Genomic DNA, 6,065 nt, shown 5'->3' on the forward strand with positions numbered 1-6,065 from the left:
TGTGTAAGACCCTGGAACCCTTATCGTGTATCATCTCTTGATGCTTTGATTTACATGAGTCATTTTTAAAGATGTTTGAATTCATTTTAAAGTATGTGTGTGTGTATGTATGTAAAGTTGTATGTATTTGTATAACCTAAAGCTATCTCTTTTTTGTCTTAAAAATGGATTGCACACCTCTACAGTCTGTTTTAAGTTTCAGGTAAGGCTGGAATGAAAGAAGCAACATTTCTGTTCTTAGAATATATCATCAGCTCATGTCTTTGCCTTGCATAATATTTAATGCCGCAATTCCAGGGTCCCCATGCAGAAGGAAGTGTCCCCCTGGCGTCAAAATATTATATTCTCTCCAAGTTCTCTGCTCGTTGAAGTGAGGCCAGGATTCTAGATTTCTGGAGCTGCAAAAAACTTTTAAATTGGGTATGCTTAGCACCCTACAGTAAGAAGATGATTGAATTTCTAGTTTTTGCTCTATAGAAACCTTTCTTTTAAATATATTTTTTAGGCAACATAAAATGGGTTGTATGCCTCATTTGCCATTTGGTAGCTATTGTCCATTTTTTAGACAGCCCCAAACAGCCTAAGTCTGAGGAGGGCAGCAAAAAGAGATATCCAAAGGGATAGCTCCTTTCTCTTTTCCCCCATCAGTCTCTTCTGTACCTTTACAAATGCATGGTACTATTTCAGAATGACAGTGTGTGTCACTTTTTAAAAATAACACATACTTCAGTGTCAACCTTACACTCCCACTGTTAAACAAGGAATCTGTTTTAAACTTTGTTTGAGCTCAACAATTGCAGAACTCATAAAATGACATGACACCCTATTACTGGTATATACACTGCAATGCATCAGTCATTCTAAGAGAATAGATTTTCCACCAAGAAGTTTACCAAATATTTCATCACTTTTGGAAATGGTAGAGGGAAGGGAAAGCTGGTATTCAGAGGGAGCAGAAGTCTATTGTCTCTCATCCACATTCTTTCTAGGCCCTAGGGGTTTCCCTTAACCTTACTATACAGGTCCCTTCAGTTCAGCGAGAAGGTAAGTTGTGGGTACACAAAAACTCAGAAGCATTAACATACAGAAGATTCTGAACAATTGCAAATGTCTTGCAGCTGCCTGACCGCTATCGAATGCTACTGAAAATTGCATACCAGAAAACTCCATGAAGAGAAACTCAGCTCTTTGTTAAGAAAAGGGTGGGTTTTTTTGTTTTGTTTTTTTAGAAATTTTAGAAAATCGTTTTTGTTGGATTAATAAAAAGTATCTCCAGTTTTAATGATTTGGAAGTTGAACTGTCCATTCTATAATCTCACTGGTCTCAAATGTACTGGTGTGACTTTTCCCTAAACTGAAAGATAACTATAAACTTTGAAATCAGATACCCACTGGTTGTTCCTGAAATGATTTCTGGTCATGTCCTCCCTAAGTAATTTTTTTAAATTAAAAGTAATGTTATTGTATATTAATGATCAAATAAAGATGTTCTTTAAAGTGCAAGATCTGTTTATCCCTTTCTATCTTGGTGTGGCACCATAGCATAAGAACTCAACCTCAAGGTCAGTTTAAACCACAAGTTCGGTGGTTCAAACTCACCAGCTGCTCCTTGGAAACCCTAAACAGGGTTGCTGTGAGTCAGAACCAATTCACCGGCACTTACCAACAGCATCCACAATGAAATCCTCCTGTTTACAGAGCAGCAACTTTGTCTTTTATGATAATTGATAGTCTTTTCAACTTATCTTCACACTTCTTCAATATATAGGAAGATTAAGAATAACTTTCTTAAAAGGGAGTTTATTGTTTTTTTGTTTTTGTTTTTGTTTTTACTTTTTGTTGTGAATTGAGTGAAGGTTCACAGTAGATTATCAGTTTTAGTTCCTCAATTTTTTTATTAATAGGTTTTTGGCTTTCTTAACTTTTAATTGTGAATTGAGCCTCTGCAAAACATCAACTTCACAGTCAACAAATCACACACTGCATTTGATTTTAGTGACTGCAATTCTCACAATGCCCCATTGCCTCCACTCCCTCCTTGTAACTTGTTTCCCTTATTCTTCCTTCCCAACCCTTATGAATTTTGCCTTTTGGTAAGTGTCGCCCTTTTGATCCTGAATGGTTGATCATTCCCTGGTATGTATACCTCACTAGTGGTGGTGTCTCCCCTTTATATTATCTACGGTTGGCTGAAGATCAAGCCGTGAGGATGAGTTCAGGTCCAGAGATGAAGGATGACCAAGGACCATCATCTTGAGTATCAGACCAGTAAACCTGGTTTTGTTTATAATTTTGAGTTTTGTTCCACATTTTCCAAAGGGAGTTTTATTTATTCCAACTGATTTTAAGGAACAAATTACATACCTATAGGACAACCTTAGAGTATTTAAATGTGTCAGCTTAGAATCTTGTCCAGATTTTGAGATCATCAAGCGTGAAGATTTGTCTCAGTCATTGGACCTCATTCTGTCACATCAAAATCTGACCTGACCTTGCTTAAGTGATTCTTGTGCAAAAATAGGCCTAAAAAGGTCGGTGGCCAAGATGTCGACCAAGAATTTATGAGTCAGTGACAGATTGGATTTTCCCTGACAAAAAAATGTGGAAATGTAAATTTTGCTAGAAGAGCTGGCTGTAATCAATGTGGACGGGAGAAAACAACAGAAGCCAAGATGGTAAAAGTGGGGGGGAGGGGGCACTGAAATGGGAAAGATACTTGCAGAAAAGAGCCGAGGCCTATTTACTAATGATTGGCAGTGTAAAAGTTGCAGTAATGTGAATTGGGCCAGAAGATCAGAATGTAACATGTGTAACACTCCAAAGTGTGCTAAATTAGAAGCAAGAACAGGATATGGTGGTGGTTTTAATGAAAGAAAACGTTGAATCTATAGAAAGAGAAGAATCTGATGGTGAATATAATGAGTTTGGATGTAAACAGAAAAAATACAGAGGGAAGGCAGTTGGTCCTGCGTCTATTTTAAAGGAAGTTGAAGATAAAGAATCAGAGGGAGAAGAGGAGGTTGAAGATGAAGATCTTTCTAAATATAAATTGGATGAAGATGATGCTGATCTCTCAAAATATAATCTTGATGCCAATGAAGACAATAGTAGTAATAAAAAGAAATCAATAGACGAAGTCACTCAATGTCTTGATCTTCACATTCACAGTCTTCATCATGCTCAACCTCTCCCTCAAGTTCAAGGTCTAGGTCCAGGTCCCGTTTAATTCCAGAGAACATTCTAGATCTCGTAGGTCAAAATCAAGATTCAGCTCCAGGCCCCACAGGGGCTCTTTGTCCCCACGAGAAAGATCTTATACAAGTTCATCATCTTCTCCTGAGAGGGGCAGAAAGAGAATTCGTTCTAGATCTATGTCAGCTGGTGATCACACAAAAAGATGAACAAGATCATAGTAACCCAAAAGCCAAGTGATTGGTGAAAACACTAAACAACCCTGAGCCCAGGGCCAACCCCTACGAACACCAGTGTTTTACCCAGGCACCACAGCTCATCTTCAGGATCATCTCATTCTGGTTCCAGTTCAAGTTCAAAAAAGAAGGAATGTAATAAAATTTACATCTTTAAAAAAAAAATCAGTACTGTGCACGAAGCATATTTTTTAAGAAGTTGATACCCTTGCTCAGAAGTACTAAATCTGCTATTAGAGGTGCATGTCTTTCATTGCTTTTCAGAACAGTACAGCTGTGTTTATTTGTAAAATTAAAAGTAAATAGAATTTTAAGCCATGAGGAAAGAAACTCTTATTTTGAGATGTTTATATTAATATTTGAACAAGTTTTGTGTGGTACCCTTAAAAATGTAGTTGTCACATGTGATGAGGTAAAGAAGACTAAATCATAGTTGTTAATGGACAGCAAATTGTAGAAAGCTGAAGTATATTTCTCTTTGGATGAAAGGCCAACACAGATATCGTGAATTTAAACAAACATTTACCTTGAAATGTTTACCTGTAAACACCATTGCATACAATTTCTTTCTAAAGTACAGGTGAATGCTTGATTCTACATGATGTAAGCAGAGTCATTATTGTTTTCATTCCCTTAAAGTTAGCTTATGGCTTAAAATGCTTTCAGACTTTGTTTTATTTCTCAAAATTAGAATTTGGTCACTTTGGGAAAAATAATTTTTTAAAGGCCTAAAGAGTTGAGGAAAAGATCAGATGGGCTAAAAGTAGCGGTTTAGTTTATTGTTGATGCTTTAAATGCACATGATACTTAAAATCTTGTACCTATGGAACATCAAATAAGATAGTGGTGAAGCCTTCTGAAATGACAGCCAATTTTGAATTCTTGAGGTCAGATTCTTCCAGGCACAGGATTTCAACCTGATCAAAATTTGAGATTAAATCATTATGTTGTGGATGATCAAAATTCAGAGTTGCCCTCCTCCCAGCACTAAAAAAGGACCAGGTAAAAGTTCAAAACAAGACTGGGTCATTATAAAATCTGGACCTCTTCCAGTCTGCCAGATACTGAATGTTTTATTATTCCGTGGGGTCGCAAAGCAACTGCCAGCATGCCTGTTGCATTCACATTAAGATTATAGATTCAGATTATGAATGAACCTGCTCTTAATGCATTGGCTGACTTGAGACAAATTTCTTAAACCCACTAAATCTCAATTTTCTTTTTACAAGATAGAGATAATCAAGATTCTTAGGAGAACTGAATGAGAAAAAGCCACATAACTGACCCAAAATATGTTTGCAACTTTAGTTAATGATTTTTATTACTAGCAGATGGATTACTAGAGTAATCATTCCTAAAGGAACAGAAAAAAACTAAAGAAGAAAGGGCAATTGGACCAGGTTAGTAAAGAGCCAAGAATATATCATTTAAGTCTCATTGTATACACAGGACACTGAAGCCCAAAGAGGGTAAAACAGGGATTAGGATGATCTTAAAAATGACCTTCCAGGTTTATAATTCAGTGAAATGAGACCAGTGCAAGTTTTTGTTGTTATAAAGAGAAAATGTTTAATGACATGCAAATGTAGTCATAATAAATATGAACCAAGCAGTTTAAAAAATACAGAATTCATTTTGTTAAAATACATACACAGCAAAAATAGACACTAAAAGTTAACCAATTATCTTTGTTGTTATGTGCCATCAAGTCGGTTCCGACCCATAGCAACCCTGTATAGGGTTTCCAAGGAGACACTGATGAGCTTGAACTGCCAACCTTGCAGTTCAAACGGCTTTTGCAGTCTGGCGCATTAACCCACAGCGCCACACCAGGACTCCTTGTGTGGTAGAGACAATGAATTAAATTTTTGCTGTTTGTTTTATCTTAAAATAACACAATGTTAAGACATGGTTTACATAAGAAAAAATTTTTCCTGTTGTACAGTTCTGTGAGTTTTTAGTAAGTCTATAGAATTCTGCAGCCGTTCCACAATCCACTTTTATCCATCAGCCCCAAAAGATGCCTATTTGCAATCGATACTTCCATCCCAATCTTGGGCAACCACTAATCTCTCTGTCTCTTGATTTGTATAATAAATAGATTCACAATATATGATCTTTTCAATCTAGTGTCTTTCACTTAGCTTAATGTCTTCAAGGTTCATCCATGCTGAAGCAAGTATTAAGAGTTTGTTTCTTTTTATTGCTGAGACTGTTTCATTGTGCGAGTATACTACATTTGGTTATCTGTTCACCAGCTGATCTTTACATTACTTCCAGTTTTTGGCTATTATGAATAATGCTGTTATTCTATGATTTTTAAATAAACCTGTAGAGTTATACAACCATTCCACAATCCACATTTATCCATTTGTACACAGGCATACCTGAGAGAGATGGCGGGTTTGGTTCCGGGCCACAGTAATAAAAGTGATTGTCACAATAAAGCAAGTCTCAAACTTTTTAGGTTGCCCCAGTGCATATGAAAGTTACACAATAATGTAGTGTGCAGTTACATTATGAAACATTCTGGTAGAGTAGTGGTTACGAATCGGGCTGTGAGCTGCAAGGTCAGCAGTTCGAAACTACCAGCTGTTCCACGGGAGAAGACACTTTCTGCTCCCGTAAAGATTTACA

The 6,065-nt window shown here is 36.7% G+C and overlaps 1 pseudogene; it reads left to right on the plus strand.

The window, feature by feature from the left end:
• Positions 1-2,544: 2,544 nt before the first annotated feature.
• LOC102834281 lies at positions 2,545-3,432 on the plus strand (annotated as a pseudogene).
• The last annotated feature ends 2,633 nt before the right edge of the window (positions 3,433-6,065 follow it).

Source organism: Chrysochloris asiatica, unplaced genomic scaffold (assembly GCF_000296735.1).
Source record: "Chrysochloris asiatica unplaced genomic scaffold, ChrAsi1.0 scaffold00042, whole genome shotgun sequence".
NCBI classification, from domain to species: Eukaryota; Metazoa; Chordata; class Mammalia; order Afrosoricida; family Chrysochloridae; genus Chrysochloris; species Chrysochloris asiatica.